Here is a 17,789-nt window from a genome sequence, read left to right as displayed (position 1 = left end):
ATTGTGATTACTTACACTCATGTTATATCAATCCTGTATGTCTTTCTTCTGTGGAACACAAAAGATGTAATGCAGAATGTTAGGGACTGACAGCCTCAGTCACCTTCCATTTTCAATGAAAGCACTGGGGAATTGAATATCCTGCCTAATACCATTTGCATTCCAGGGAAGAAAGAAAGTCAATGTAAAGTAAATGAGTAAAAGTGTAAACGATTATAGAATTTTTAATAGGGTTAAACTATTCCTTTAATTGCAAGTGTGAAATGCAAATGGTATAATTCTTGAAATGTTCATTGTTTTTGTATGGTAAAATGAAGCAAATTTTAATTTGTCTCCTTTTCAAACCTTAATGCTTTAACAGTAGATTTGCATAGCACAAAAGAGAAACAAATATAAATCGAGAAAGAAACAGCCTCTCATGAAATGTTACAATATAACAACTACAGGTATTAATTTTCGGATTTTCAGATGTTCTGAATGCATTTAACTATCAAAGCATATCAAGGTGTGACTGCTGTCACATGAATGTCATAATCCCAATTAAAATTGTATGCAGGACTATGTGCACACACAAACCCCTCTTTAAAACAATCTCCAATAATACCATATCATCTTCAGTTTCTGTTGCTTAGGTCCATAGTACAGCATAGAACTTTTTGGGCAAGTGTAAACCCACATAAGAAACTCTCTTCAAGAATAGTACCATTTCATTGACGGCTAACAAATATGGCTGCAGTGGACAAGGATGTGGCTGAGACGTTTTTGGACAGTAATCCAGTGTTTGTAAAGCAGCACTATGACTACAGGTTCCAGATGAAAGTCATCTCCGACCTGTTGGTGACCACCAAAAAGACAGAAGTGGACTTCAGCTTTTACCATGACCTGAGCTTTATTGAGGAGTGCGAGATAATGTTTGATATGGTGCGAGACATGCAAGAAAATGTGCATATGGATAGGGCAGTGTACAACCTTATGAACAACGCCATCTCACTTTCATGATGCGAGCAAACCATATGAGTCTCTTCATGTACCATCAGAAGAATGGCATAGTGGAACTGGCCACATGCCTTTTCAACGTCCACAAAGATGCCGCACTGTAGGAGTGTTTGGGTGCAGATTTTGTATCCACTGGACTGGGGCATGTGGCTACCGTCAAGAAGACCGGTAATGTACATGATGTTACTCAGGTAGGCCATGAAGAGGAATGGAAATAAGTTATTCAGTCTTTTCCTTGGACGTTAATCTCTGTGCATTATTGAAACAAATGTGCAATTCAAATAATGACCTTTAGAGGGCAGTGCAAGGCTACATTTTCATGCTTGTATTTAATAACTGGTGCAATGTCATCATGATCAGGCTAAAAGAGAAAAGATGCATTAATGGATGCATTACTCTTCAGAATCGTAATTTTTTTTAATTTTGTAACAGAATCAATTATGTCCTACCCATTTCCATTGAATTATGTTACAGTTGACGGTTAAAACAGTTTTTACATGTGTACACTGCAAATATGTTTTATGTTAAATAGTATTGTCATAAATAATTTTCTATTTTAAGGATTTTTTTTGTTGAGAATATACATCTATTACCACTGAGGATAATTTTGTGCTAATTATTGGCACCTCATAATCATTGCTGTTTTTGGTGATAAAAATGTGTAGAAGATGTTTCTCAGACAGATGTGAATGGCTCTATGTGCTTTGCAGAGCCATGAAACCATCCTCTCTCTTTGATTAGAAATTACTAGCCATTTTTTTAAGGAACAGGCTGTCTTTGGCACAAGTGTGTCTTTACTGTCTCTCAGGAAGCAACATACTGTCTTCTGTTGAGTTTATCACTTATAATTATTATTATGTTTAATGGTGTTCTCAATCTTTGTCAATGGGGTTATGTGATTGAAATACCAAGTAGGTCTGAACCCATCTCAGTTAAAATAAAATCCACTGGCCTCCAGATTCTACTGGAATTTAAATTCTGTGCTTCACTGTAGTCTATTTACCTCATGAATATGGAATGATGGAGCGGGATTAGGGCAGGTTGCTATTCTTCCCCAGTGCTTTATGTTACTAGGCCTGGAGGGAATAAAGCCCTCTAATCTCAGTTGATTTAGAGCGAACCTGGATTAAATCTAAAGGTCGGTATTTTATGCCATGTTTCGCATATCAGCAGAATATCAGTGCTTGCTTTCACTCTACATTTTACTCTCCTTTTATTTCCTATTAAGTGATAAACGTTATCTTCAAATTTGTGTCTGATATTGACCCATGAGAAAAGCACTAAAATATTTCATTAAAAGCATTTTTGATATTTTATTGAGTACTTTAACTCTCAAATTACACCCAGTGGTCCAATTTCACCCAGTAGTCAAAAGCTTTATGGGAAAACCCAGTTTGCAGTTTTAGCACAATATTATTACATTCACTGTAAAAAAAAAAAAAAAAAAAAAATGTTAAAGCAATAGCTATACTAAAATTTTAATGTGTTTTTAGTCGTATTTATTTTAAGAGATTTTTTTAAAACATAAACATGTAATGTGCATAATAGTCCTTACCATGAATAAATGTGCTTTACAACACAGGATAGCCACTTTAGTGACTTTGTGGACACCCTCACTGAGTACAAGACTAAGAACATCCTTGTAACCCCCATCATGAATAGCAAGGACATGGTGGCCATCATGATGGTGGTCAAAAAGATTGGTGGCCCCCATTTCATATGATTCTCTAGAATAGAGTTTAAAGCATGACCCAACAAAGAATCAGCCTCAATGGGATGCATGGTGTGGAAGCTACACTCCAAAAAAAAAAATATATATATATATATAATTTTTACTCCTTGTTGATTTTTGTTATTTAAAATGACACAATTCTTGAATTGTACTTAATTTCATTGTGTGCAATCAATTTAAAATTGTAAAATGAAAGTTCACTTAATCCATATTTATACTTGGGTATAATAATTTTCATTTCCGATAACCAGATGCACAGGTGAAGTCAGAAGTTTACATACACCTATAGCCAAATACATTTATACTAATTTATTCACAATTCCTGACATTTAATCATAGAAAACATTCCCTGTCTTAGGTCAGTTAGGATCACTACTTTATTTTAAGAATGTGAAATGTCTGAATAATTGTAGAGAGAATTATTTATTTCAGCTTGTAATTCTTTCATAACATTCCCAGTGGGTCAGAAGTTTACAAACACTTTGTTAGTATTTGGTAGCATTGCCTTTTAAAATTGTTTAACTTGGGTCAGACATTTTAAATAAGTTGCTGGAACTGAGTCAGGTTTGTGGGCTTCCTTGCTCACTCACACTTTTTCAGTTCTGCCCACAAAATTTCTATCTGAGTGAGGTCAGGGCTTTGTGACGGCCACTCCAGTTCCTTAACTTAGTTATCCTTAAGCCATTTTGCCACAACTTTGGACTATTGTTGGGGTCATTGTCCATTTGGAAAACCATTTGTGATCATCTAATTTGTGAGGTGCACCAGTCCCTCCTGCAGCAAAGCACCCCCAAAATATGACACTGCCACCTCCATGGTTCATGGTTGGGATGGTGTTCTTCGGCTTGCAAGCCTCAACCTTTTTCCTCCAAACATAATAATGGTCATTATTGCCAAACTCTTCAATTTTTGTTTCATCAGACCAGAGGACATTTCTCCAAAAAGTAAGATCTTTGTCCCCATGTGCACTTGCAAACTGTAGTCTGGCTTTATTATGGCAGTTTTGGAGCAGTTGCTTCTTCATTGCTGAGCTGCCTTTCAGGTTATGTCGATATAGGACTTGTTTTACTGTGGATATAGATACTTGTCTACCTGTTTCCTCCAGCATCTTTACAAGGTCCTTTGCTGTTTTTCTGGGATTGATTTGCACTTTTCACACCAAACTATGTTCATCTCTAGGAGACAGAATGTGTCTCCTTCCTGATCGGTATGATGACTGTGTGGTCCCATAGTGTTTATACTTATGTACTATTGTATAGATTTTTGATATTGTAGTTAAATAATACACTACAGTTACAATTAAAATAATTGTAATTAGAATACATTTACATTTAGAAAGTTTTTTGATTACTGAAGAGATTACTTTGCATTTTATTGTCATTTGTTTCATTTAATATTTAGTCCTTTCAGATGGAAAACATATATATATAAATGATGCGATCCAAAGAGCATTTGATCATTTATACGAGCAGACAGAGAAGTAAGTTTGGAGCAGAATAAATAGAACTAAACCTTGTGTAAATTGTCAGCTTTATGCTAAGCTAAAATGCTATTTCTAGCCATTTACATGCACATGTTACCAGGCATGATCATATTTTTTTTTTTATCAAGAAAATTCCTGTTGAATCCATATTTCTAGTAAGGCCCTTGATATTAGGGCAAAAATCATATTCTTGATGATAATATTTGTATTGTTTTCTTGTAAAAATATCTAAGAATCCTTAAAATGAGTCATGTTTTAGAAATAACACTGCATAAGATATTTATGTTTTTCAGAGAATGTATTTTTAACATGTGTATTTTGTCTTATTGTACTGTCAGAGTTTTTATAATCAAAACAAGTGAAAAAATCTACCAGTGCTGAAGAAGTAATCCAAAGTATTTAGAATATGTTACTGACCTTGAGTAATCTAACTGAATACGTTACAAATGACATGTTACAGCATGTATACATTTCAATAGTAACCCTCCCAACCCTGTGTTTCAGTGTAAGTCCAAGATAACACAAAGACAATAGTTACAGATCGCACATAATTATTTTTATTGCAGTATTTGCACTAGTGATGTTGTGTTTGTTATACCTTTGGGGTTTGTGTCATGTGAGTGCATTTCCAAAAATATAATTGTAGAGTGTTTCTACAGTTCCTGTAAAGCACATTTAAATAGAAAGAATATTGATAGAAGTTGGTTAAGTAATTATTACAGGAATAAATTAAGATTAGGTATATAGTAAAGCACAGTATAGTAAAGTATGGCATAAATTATATATGAAGTGAATTCATTAAATATATATAAAAACATTTCAAAACAATTCACAACAATAAATGGAAGGTATAAATGAAGTAGCTCAACGCAATTAAAATGATGACTTAGACACATTTCTATCTAGTATATGTGACCAAATAAAGTTGTTCATACAACAAGACTTGAAAAAAACAAATTAATTCAAATAAATTAGCTTTTGATGAAAAACTTGTCCTTAAAAATGTTAATGTCCTAAGGAAAACCTTTTTTTTTTAAATATATATGTATTATATATATATATATATATATATATATATATATATATATATATATATATATATATATATAATAATAATATTGCATGACAGCTATTGTGGCAGGACTATGAAGCTGGACTTTTCTGATACAGAAGCTGACTTTTCTCATTTAACATTTAGTCTTTTGCTTGTAGGATGTTTTTTTTATTTTGGCCTATATTAATGGGAGAGGTGCCCCCATATAGTGTACTAAAGACCACAGGTGGCTGTGTGAGTGATACACTGTATATATAAGGAAAACATCCACACCCACGGTCAAATCATCATGTCAAGTTAATCATGTCAGAGGAACACAAAACTGCACAGAATTTATCATCATAAATTCTGTTGCATATTTTGTGTTTGACTTAAGGAATTGAATTCTACTAAATGATTGATTGCATATTGCACGGAAAGGAGGACATTAAAGTAATACCATAAGTCACTGCGTTTTTATTGCATGTTAAATTAGAATATTTACCACCACTTGCAGTTTAATTAAGACCCAGTAGAGTGTACTAAACTGGAAGTCAGTGATCAGTGTCTTCAGACATGATTAGTTATTCACAGCATCCTGAGACGTCATATGCATTTATACATTATATGCATTATAATTATTTTACTTTTTATCAAGCAAAACTAATTCTAACATCTTAGGTGAAAGAATTTTAATATTCTTAGCAAAGACTGCCTATTTATCTCTATAGACCTCCTAGAAAAAGAATAAAAAATGTATTAAAGTAATCTACTGTATTGCTCTGATCAGACGCATATGCATTGTTGTTACAGTAATCCTCTGGCTGACCACTAGGCATTAGTAAGTGGTCTTCCCACCTACGTTGTAAAGAATGGCCTGGTGAGAGTCTAATCTTCCATTCTCCTCCACTGCTACCACACAAGCAGAAAGCTATTATGGTTTTAATGCTCCTGTCATGTGCACATTGAGGGGGAATTTAATGTGCTTCCACACCGAAATGATGGATAATTGCAATTCTGCAAACAGTAATTAATCGGCAAGCGATATGAGCGTGACTGCTCATATCCCTTCACTCTATCTTACAGATCTGTAACATCTGAGGTTGTTACCCATCCTACCAACCACCCGAGGGAGCCCGCTCTCAAATACTGATCTTCACCCATTTCTTCACTGCTCATTTACTGTTTACCACATGTATATACACTCACCTAAAGGATTATTAGGAACACCTGTTCAATTTCTCATTAATGCAATTATCTAATCAACCAATCACATGGCAGTTGCTTCAGTGCATTTAGGGGTGTGGTCCTGGTCAAGACAATCTCCTGAACTCCAACTTGAATGTCAGAATGGGAAAGAAAGGTGATTTAAGCAATTTTGAACGCGGCATGGTTGTTGGTGCCAGACGGGCCGGTCTGAGTATTTCACAATCTGCTCAGTTACTGGGATTTTCATGCACAACCATGTCTAGGGTTTACAAAGAATGGTGTGAAAAGGGAAAAACATCCAGTATGCGGCAGTCCTGTGGGCGAAAATGCCTTGTTGATGCTAGAGGTCAGAGGATAATGGGCCGACTGATTCAAGCTGATAGAAGAGCAACTTTGCCTGAAATAACCACTCGTTACAACCGAGGTATGCAGCAAAGCATTTGTGAAGCCACAACACGCACAACTTTGAGGCGGATGGGCTACAACAGCAGAAGACCCCACCGGGTACCACTCATCTCCACTACAAATAGGAAAAAGAGGCTACAATTTGCAAGAGCTCACCAAAATTGGACAGTTGAAGACTGGAAAAATGTTGCCTGGTCTGATGAGTCTCGATTTCTGTTGAGACATTCAGATGGTAGAGTCAGAATTTGGCGTAAACAGAATGAGAACATGGATCCATCATGCCTTGTTACCACTGTGCAGGCTGGTGGTGGTGGTGTAATGGTGTGGGGAATGTTTTCTTGGCACACTTTAGGCCCCTTAGTGCCAATTGGGCATCGTTCAAATGCCACGGCCTACCTGAGCATTGTTTCTGACCATGTCCATCCCTTTATGGCCACCATGTACCCATCCTCTGATGGCTACTTCCAACAGGATAATGCACCATGTCACAAAGCTCGAATCATTTCAAATTGGTTTCTTGAACATGACAATGAGTTCACTGTACTAAAATGGCCCCCACAGTCACCAGATCTCAACCCAATAGAGCATCTTTGGGATGTGGTGGAACGGGAGCTTCATGCCCTGGATGTGCATCCCACAAATCTCCATCAACTGCAAGATGCTATCCTATCAATATGGGCCAACATTTCTAAAGAATGCTTTCAGCACCTTGTTGAATCAATGCCACATAGAATTAAGGCAGTTCTGAAGGTGAAAGGGGGTCAAACACAGTATTAGTATGGTGTTCCTAATAATCCTTTAGGTGAGTGTACAGCCATGCAGTTCCATTGTTCTCTGTGAAGTATTGAAGTGTTTACGCTGCCTTACTGAGCGTTTTTTTCCACTGTCATTGTTTCATGTTATGACCATTGCCTGTTTTTTCTGGATTTACTGCTTTTTGGATAAGCCTTTGTTTTGCAGGCATTCAATGTGAGTCTCGCCTCAGGCTATCACCCCAAGCCAACGGACAGTTGGAACATTTAAACCAGGAGATTGGCAGATATTTTCAGAGCTACTGTATCCATGAACAGGAAAAGTGGAGCAACTTCATGACCATTGCTGAATATGCACAGAATTCCCTCACCCATACCTCTACGAGACTAACCCCGTTCCAATGTGTGCTGGGCTTCCAACCCCTGATGTTCCCTTGGTCAGGAGAACCATTTACAGTGCCAGTGGTGGACTATTTGATTGGGCAGAGCGAGAGGGTGTGGGACAGCACACATGTCCAGCTACAGCGAGTGGTCAAAGCGCAACTCTTTCAGGCTGACCGGTGGACGCACCCTCACCCCAAATATCAGCCTGGACAAGAGGGTCTTGTTATCCACAAGGGATCTCAAGCTGCGGCTATCCTACAGGAAGATCAGTCCAAGGTATGTGGGTCCATTCAGAATTATCCATCAAATAAACCCAGTTACTCACTGATTAGAACTTCCTGCTAACTACTGCATCTCTCCTTCCATGTGTCCTTGCTGAAACTGGTCCACCCAGCATCAGGCCCTGGAATCCCAAATCAAGAGCCTCTGCCTCCATTGGAAGTTGATTGAGCACCAGTGTATATGGTCAGACGGATCATGGACCCAAGGCGACGAGGGAGCCAGATGCAATACTTGGTGGACTGGGAAGGCTACGGACCTGAGGAGAGATCGTGGGTAGCCACCAAGAACATACTGGGACCCGTCCCTGATCCAAGAGTTCCACCAAGCTCATCCTAATTGTCCAGTACCACGACCAAGGGAACATCCCAGCCGAAGAACACCAGGAGTTGTTTGTAGAGGGGGGAGTTCTGTAACCTCTGTTGTTGTTGCCCTTACAGAGCATTTTTCCACTGCCATTTGTTTCTTAATTTAAGAATATGACAATTATGACCGTTGCCTGTTTTTCTGGATTTACTGCGTTTTGGATAAACCTTTGTTTTGTTTGCCTGGTTGGACTGTCTGTTTGGTTTATTGGATTTATCTGCCTGCCTTACGTCTCCCTGCCTGTTTTTTTTTTTATTATTTTTTTATTTGCTTGTCTCTTTAAATAAACTTCCTGCACATTGATCCTAACACCATCTCCATGGCCAGTTCATTACTGTAACATCATGAATATACACTTTCTATTACGCTTCCAAATTTGGAGCTGTGTGTGTGTGTGTGTGTGTGTGTGTGTGTGATGTCTGCGCCATTAGTGTGACCAAATGGAATTGTTTTCAAGCAAGTTTGCCAACACTTCCCTCGCCTGCCTACACATGGCTTATTCCTAGTTGTCTCTGCATGTTTAACAAGGATAGGAGAACACATTTTAACAATTGAAAAAATGGGACACTTTTTTTTACCTTGTCATATTGTGTATCTAATGAACTTAATTAGATTTTAATTGAAATTTTGCAGAACTGTATATTGATTTAAGGTTTATTTTTGTCCTGCCAGAAAGCACCTCTGGATGCATCTGGTTAGACCATCAAAAATGTTCTCTCCTTGCCCATCATCAACAAAGAGGAAATCATTGGTGAGGCCACATTCTATAATAGGAAAGATGGAAAGCCTTTTGATGAAATGGACGAAACACTAATGGAGGTATCTGACCAGTACTGCGTTATACCTTTATAAATGTACAGTAATGGACAGATCAACAGACTCTGCATTATTCATCTGAGAACTTTCTTTCCATATAGTGTCTTACTATTGAAATTATGCCATGTTCTCAATTTATTATGCTGAGGTTTGTTGGTTCAACTGAACTGCTGAACCAAAGCTTCAAAGATTATATTTTACCCCACAGTCAAAATAAATTTTAATTGAGTTTGACCATGTTCTCTGTGGGGACATGATTTATTTATTTTTGAAGTTTTCCCAGTTTCCATCTGATTGTTTGAATCAAGCTGAGAAGCAGAATGTTTTTAATATTCTTATTCTTTGGGTAAATCAGCCAGATTCACATTCAAGTAGCTTTTATCTGAATCTGATACAAATCTAATTCTGAATCTTATTTGAATTTTATTCATAAACAATGTCTGATCCGATTCTTAATCTGAATATTTTAGTCACTCAGTTCCTGGGATGGTCAGTACAGACACCTACAACAAGATGTTCAAGCTGGAGAATCGCAAGAACATCCTTCAGGACATGATCCTGTATCACATCAAGTGCAGGAAGGATTAAAGTCAGAATATATTGGTGGGTTTCTCCAACTTGACTGCTTAGTCCCTAGTGTGCACAAATCAAGAAACTTACACAGGTGAAAAAGATCTTGCTCATGCCAAGCAATAGTGCTTTCGTCTATGATTCTGATTAATTTATTAATAAGAGTTGCATGAACATGGAAGAATCTTGGAATATCAACATGGTGACACTGGGGGACCTAGGTAGCTCCGCGAGTAATGACACTGACTACCACCCCTGGGGTCATGAGTTCAAATCCAGGGCGTGCTGAATGACTCCAGCCAGGTCTCCTAAGTGTCCAAATTGGCCCGGTTGCTAGGGAGGGTAGAGTCACATGGGGTAACCTCCACCCTGTGGTGTGCGTGGTGAGTTGAGCATGGATGCCGCAGAGAATAGCTTGAAGCATCCACATGCGCTATGTCTCTGAGATTGAGGTGAGTCACTACGCCACCAGGAGCAAAATAAAAAAGAAAAGGTGACACATATTCAGAACACACATGAGGTGTATGGAAAATAACTTGATGAATGTGAAGAGGATGAGCTGGAGGATATTCTGGTAAAACACTGAAAAATCCAGATAGTGTTTAATGCCTCTTTGTTTTCTAGCTGTGTGTCTCAATGCTGTTGTTCCCTACAGTATGAGCAGCTGCCTGACTCGGATCAGAGATCTTTGAGTTTCACTTTTGTGATTTTTGATTTCTCCGATCTGGACCTTGTTAAGATATACTATGAGCTGGGACAAGTTCCATATTCCATGTGAGAAGAGTGGTGATAAATTCTGCTTGTATATTTTGCCTGATATATCAAACTAGATTTTTTTATATCCTGAAGAAAATGTCAGTGGTGCTACTCGCCTCTATGATGCTAGGGTGTTGTGGGAGGATGCCAGGGTGTTATGTGATTGCTAAGATGTTCTGAGTGGTTATAGCATGTTGCTTTGTGGTTGCAACGTGGATGTCTTCTGGCCTATGTCGAAACTACCCACCTACAAGTCTCTATGGAAAGCCGCTTACAAAGCTAATGTAAATGCCGATTTTGAGCTTAAAGCAGCTTTCTTGCAATAAACCGCTTTCTGGTGTCCATTTATACGTAGTCACAGCTTCATCTTGTTCAACAAAGGATAATACAATCCTTGCTATGAATAAATGTACTTTTCTCTGCCAGCAAACAAAAAAAATAAACAAACCAGCCCTGTCAGACCAGAAGTCGAGCAATTGATGATTTTCCAACTCTCTTTAGTGGATGCTACAGCCGTGGCCCCCATCCAAGGAATTGGCAGACGGTTCCTCCTTATTAATCAGCCATGTTTAAACCTGCTCCTGGTTCAGTCATTTGTAATCACAGTGAGCTGGCCATAATTCAGGCAGAATGAAAGAAAAGCAGTCCAGGCTGTTACTGAATCTCGCTCAGCACTACTCTCATGCTTCACTGAGTCTAATGAACTCTCACTAGCTTCTTGGCCTATATGAGGAGGGGTTGTGTCTTGAGCAGGCTCCACCTTAAAGTAAAAAAAAAAAAAAATTACTACATCTTAGACAGGTAACCTGAAGCACTACTATACGGATCTGGAGGTAGTGAAAATGATGACTGCTGGACATTGATCAACGTGGTACTAATAAACTCTTCCAGATGTGCTCATTATTAAGAACCGTCAATGTCACACTGGTTTCTTACCAAAGATGTTATATGAATAGTTCACCTACGAATGAAAATGTACATCTTTTACTAACCCTCAAATTGTGTCATACCAATAAGACTTTTTGAATACAATGAAAGTGAGGGGTGACTGACACTGTCCTGCTCCAACAGGGACAAAAAAGGACCATAAAAGTTTTCCATATGACTTGCCAGCTATGTTCTAAAACTTCAGAAACCCTACAATAACTTTGTATGTGGAACAGACAGAAATTTGTTTTGATTCATGGCCCTCTGCCATAGCTAACAAACCTCATACATGTATTCCAATATTCAAATAGGGGTTTGTAATGACATGGTAACACTTTACAATGAAAGTTCCATTTGTTAACTTGAGTAAAAAATGTATTGTTAATTGTTTGCTCATTATACTTAATGCATTAACTAATGTTAACGAATGGACCCTCATTGTAAAGTGTTACCAATGACATGAGTGTGAGTAATTGATGATCACATTTCCAGGGAACTAACTGATTTTTAAATCATTGTTATAGACCACCATTGAAATTCGAGATAACTTCAATCATCTTAAATGTATGCAAACTTGTATATTAGATGCATTACACACATTACATACAATTGACATTCACTCTTAATGAACAAGTAATCTTCTGTGTTTAGAAAATTACATTCTGTGTTGATTTTGTCAGGTCTGGGAATCCACTGGCAAAGCTGCATGGTTCCTCCATCCTCGAGAGGCACCATCTGGAGTTTGGAAAGACTCTGCTCAGAGATGATGTAATGCTGAAAAAGAAAAAAGAATCATTTTTCAATGTAGACCATTGAAAATATGCATCCACTTGCTAAGTGCCAAAAATAACTACGCTCTCACTCACAGCCAGCAGTTGCTTTCATCAGATTATATAAATCCTTTTCTCCAAGGCCTTAAATATCTACCAGAATCTTAACCGACGACAGCATGAAACATTTAATGGGCATTGCTATCATTGCAACAGACCATACATTTTTTGTTGTTGTATTTTTTGGACACATAGTGGCCTCAAAACGTTTTTGGACACTTAAGCCACACATTTTTATGTAAAATGATATATAATAAAAATGTATTAGTGTCACTGCATTAAATAACAATAATATATCAAACCAAGAGGCATTTATTTTAAAGACAGATATTACAAGCATCGTTTTCAAGCAAATAAAATGTCTTTGTTAGTTTTTTTAAAAGAGAAAATATATGTCATTTAATATTAATTAGAACAATATTTGAACCCTTTCTGGTTGTCAAAGTGTGACTTAAAGGGATAGTTCACCCAAAAATTATTTATCTAATTTGCTCACCCTCGTGATATCCCAGATGTGTATGACTTACTTTCTTCTGCAGAACACAAATTAAGATATTTTTTTAGAAAAATTTCTCAGCTCTGTAGGTCCAAACAATCATGTGAATCTCCAAAAATCACAAAGTCAGCATAAAAGAAATCCATATGACTCTAGTGGTTAAATCCATATTTTCTGAAGTGATATAATAGGTGTGGGTGAGAAATGGATAAACATATAAGTAATTTTTAACTATAAATATCCACTTTCACATTGTTATTTTGTTTTTTTGGTGATCTCTTCTACTGGTTCACCATCTACTGGCCAGGACTGATCAAAGGTGGAGGTTTATAGCAAAAAAGACTTGAATATGGATCTGTTTCTCAACCACTCCTATCATCACTTCTGAAGACATGGATTTAAACACTGAAGTCGAATGGATTCCTTTTAAGGAAGTCGAATGGATATGGTTTTTGGAGATTCAAAGTTCTGGCCACCATTCACTTGCATTGTGTGGACCTACAGAAATGAGATATTCTTCTAAAAATCTTCATTTGTGATCTGGAGAAGAAGGTAAGTCAGACACATCTGGGATGGCATGACTCATGAGGGTGAGTAAATGATGAGAGAATTTTCAGTTTTGTCTAAACGATCACTTATTGTCTATATACTTTCCGAAGTCATAGTATGCTTTGATTTGACTGTGAATTAGAGTTTGTCTTTTGGTTACAGGGGTTTCCGGGTTACATACGTGTGATCAACATGTATTTAATTGTGCTGTTTGCCTACAGGAACAGGGCCATGTTTCAAAAAAATTTTAATTAGTCCAAGCCCTATGAGAACTGGGAAGACTGGACAAAATACATGATGTAACATGTCAACAACTCAGAAATAAATTATAATGTAAGTTCTGTGTGGAAATACAGTTCACGATAACCAGTGAAAAGCTAAAACCACCCATAATAACTGTTTGGCCAATGCACTGATTAACAATATATACAGTACTTTAAAGAAATATTAAATTATATGTTTCAGCTTGCATTTGGATCCATTTACATTTCATAAATATGAATTCACCTTATGGTTTTGGCTTCCCTCAATGCAGGGCTATGATGATGACTGCCTGTGATTTGTCTGCCATTGCAAAGCCATGGTAGATTCAGAGCAAGGTTAGATATTCCTAATGCATAATGCAATATCACATGCAAGGCCTGATACTGCAGCAATGTATTCAAACATGTAGGGCAGCCAAGGGTGTGACTGCAAGAAAATTAATTGGCTGGGCTCACAGCCAGCATAATGAGTCGCAAACTCCATTCATAAGATAATGTTCTCATGGATGGGTTGTTTACATTCATTGTTTAACACTTATTACTGTATGCATTCCTCAGTGGACAGCACTGTAGATCATCCCCTATGTGTGAGATTATATTGTGCCAAATGTCAGGGAATTAAAAAAATTGAACATTGTTTTATGAGCTTCTTTTAGATGTTTATTTTCTGGTAAGGTTATTATTATATTCATAGAATGTGGATCCAAGAACAATGACGTTAAGGCAGAATTGTATAACTGCAATGGATTATGTGCCAGATCTGCCTCAAATTGTTATAGATAAATTTTTTCTTGGTTGTGCTTAGGTAATTAATTATTGTGATGAGGAGGAGGGCGGGGCCAGGCTGGGGAGAGAGAGAGAGAGAGAGAGAGAGAGAGAAAAAAAGTCACATGCAGCTGCCATGTGTGCATTAAAATTTGTATGTCTTTTTGTTTAAGTTCCTATTAATATATTACTTTGATTGTTCAGCCAGTTCCTGCCTCCTCCTTTCCCTTTTCTAACCTTGTTACATTGGTGCTGACTCTGCTCCGGGCTACGACCGACCTGTTGCTGGATGGTCTTTTTCAGATGATTGTAATTAATGAGGCTGGCGGCGGGAAGTTGCTGTGCCACTAGCTGCGCCTCCCCGAAGAGTAAGGGCAACAGGCGGGCCGCCCACTTATCATTACATACCTCGGCTGTCCTCACGTACAGGTCGAGGAAGGCCTCCGGATCATCATTTGGCCCCATTTTCATCAGGGCCATGGGTGGAGCAGCACCAGCAACCTCTCTGGCGATCAGGTTCCAGATCACCTGCTGGTCCTCCGCTTGTGCCTGGAGCAGGATTGGAAGCACTGTTCCTGCTCCAGGCGTATGTCCATGAGGGCCTAGTGTTGAGTTTGCTGGATGCTTGACTTTTCCCAGCGGTGAGTACTCCGTAACGGCGTACTCTTCCAAAGCCGGGTTTTCGGGAACAAATGTAACAAGGTTAGAAATGGGAAAAGAGGAGGCAGGATCTAGCTGAACAATCAAAGTAATATTTTAACAGGAACTTAAACAAAAAGACACAAAAACATAAACGCACACATGGCAGCTACATGTGGCTCTCTCTCTCCCGAACTGCCCACTGCACTTATCCCTCTCCTCGGCTGATTAGCCCAATTGGGGGATGTGTGTGTAGTCACGGCCCAGCCCTGCCCTCCTCCTTGTCACAATTATCTATAATGCACAGTTAATATTGTACACATCTTGTTAAACATACAATCTATATGAGTGTCTTTCCAAATGTATTTATAAATGGAACTATGAAGCAAGGTTGTGAGCTATTCAGAATTTAACTGATAATGTCTTTTAAATTCCAGTTAAAGCAGAGGTTGAATTGAGGTAGTAAACAGGATGCAAAAATGTAATAGAAATTTTTATATAAGGAAGTAGAATTAAAATGGTGTGAAAATCATATAAATTCCTATTCAAATAACTCATACTATATATTATTCATACACATTTTAAAATGTAATTTAATTTTTAATAATACATTAAAAATAAAAAATAAAAATTCAGGATGAATTCCCCATTAACATGCTATTATTCAAAATATGGGGAATATTAGATAGTAATAATAATTAATGTTAAAAATGCCGCCTGTAAACAGTTTAGGTTATATTTAATTATATTAATAAATTAACTTCAATATCCATATTGTTGTGTTAGAGGAAAGTGTTTTGTGTCTGTGTTGAAAGGATCCATGCTTAATTTCAGACTTTTGCCCAACCCTGCTACATGAACAGCATATATCTTAATCTTAAGATTGACAGTAGCTAAATATGCACTATCCTGCAGGTGGCGCTGTCAGTTGTGGCAGAATTCTGGGAGCAAGGTGATGTGGAGAGGACAGTGTTGGAGCAGCAGCACATTGTGAGAGATTGCCTGGAATGAAGGGGTGGAATGTGTTGGGAGGTGGGGTGAAGAGAAGGAAAGAGAGAAAGGGAGTAAAGAATGAAAAGGTTCCCATTGGTCATGTAGTAATGTACTCCCTATTATGTGGTGCAGTGAATCAGAAAGAGTGATCACAATGGCCCAGTCAAACAGACCGCTCCCAAACTCCCCCTTTTACACAACTGTGATTGAAAATGTAAGAATATAATGTCAGCTTTTCAAAAGCGCCATCAAACTTTCCAGTTTAGTTGCACAATTCTTTAGAAAAACTACTGTGCATTCAGTGTGCACTTGAAGGTTTTTGTGTTTCATTTTAATACAGAGAATACATGATGTTTCTTCCCCAGCCCATGATGGACCGGAACAAAGCGGACCAACTTCCCAAACTGCAGTGTGGTTTTATTGATTTTGTCTGTTCTTTCGTGTACAAAGTGAGGTCCTTCATTTCGATTAGTAAACAAAACTACATATGGGACTTCATTGATCTATTCATCTAAATGCTCATTGCATCCAGCCAGGAGTCCATCAGGAAGCAAATGCATAATCATCAGCAGAAATGCACAGAGCACATCTTGATCAGATGTCTGTCTACTTGCATTTTATTGACCAAATGTAGAATTGTGTGGAATTAGAGGTGTCTGGGACACTACGTATATTAAAGCTTACACTCACCGGCCACTTTATTAGGTACACCTGTATATCTATTTATTCATGCAATTATCTAATCAGCCAATGTTGTGGCAGCAGTGTAATGTATAAAATCATGCAGGGTCAGCAGCTTCAGCAACTTCAACAGAATGGGAAAATAATGTGATTTTGACTATGGCATGATTATTGGTGCCAGATGGGCTGGTTTGAGTATTTCTGTAACTGCTGATCTCCTGGGATTTTCATAAACAACAGTCTCTAGTGTGTGAAGAGAGTTGTGTGAAAAACAAAAAACAACCATTGAGAGGCAGTTCTGTGGCTGAAAACACCTTGTTGATGAGAGAGGTCAATGGAGAATAGCCAGACTGGTTGAAGCTAACAGAAAGGCTGTGGTAACTCAGATAACCCCTCTGTACAATTGTAGTGAGCAGAATACAGCTTGCACATGTCGAACCTTGAGGCGGAAGTGATACAACAGCAGGGAGGGTAGAGTCACATGGGGTAACATCCTCGTGGTTTGTGTGGTTCTCGCTCTCAATGGGGTGAGTGGTGAGTTGTGCGTGGATGCCACAGAGAATAGTGTGGGCCTCCAAATGTGCTACGTCTCCACGGTAACACGCTCAACAAGCAACGTGATAAGATACACAGATTGACGGTCTCAGACGCGGAGGCAACTGAGATTCGTCCTCCGCCACTAGGATTGAGGTGAGTCACTACGCCACCACGAGGACTTAGTGCGCATTGGGAATTGGGCATTCCATATTGGGGAGAAATGGGGAGAAAAGAAAAAAAAAAGAAGTGCTTTTCTGCATAGAACCTTTGTAATGGGTGGTTATTTATGTTACTGTCAACTACCTGTCAGCTTGGACCAGTCTGGCCA

At 38.1% G+C, this 17,789-nt stretch overlaps 1 pseudogene; it reads left to right on the top strand.

The window, feature by feature from the left end:
• The first annotated feature begins 669 nt into the window (after positions 1–669).
• LOC127663281 (rod cGMP-specific 3',5'-cyclic phosphodiesterase subunit alpha-like) lies at positions 670–16,805 on the top strand (annotated as a pseudogene).
• The last annotated feature ends 984 nt before the right edge of the window (positions 16,806–17,789 follow it).

The sequence above is a fragment of the Xyrauchen texanus genome, chromosome 23 (assembly GCF_025860055.1).
Source record: "Xyrauchen texanus isolate HMW12.3.18 chromosome 23, RBS_HiC_50CHRs, whole genome shotgun sequence".
NCBI lineage: Eukaryota > Metazoa > Chordata > Actinopteri > Cypriniformes > Catostomidae > Xyrauchen > Xyrauchen texanus.
The sequence above is the reverse complement of the archived record's forward strand: the minus strand, read 5'-3'. Positions and strand labels throughout refer to the sequence as shown.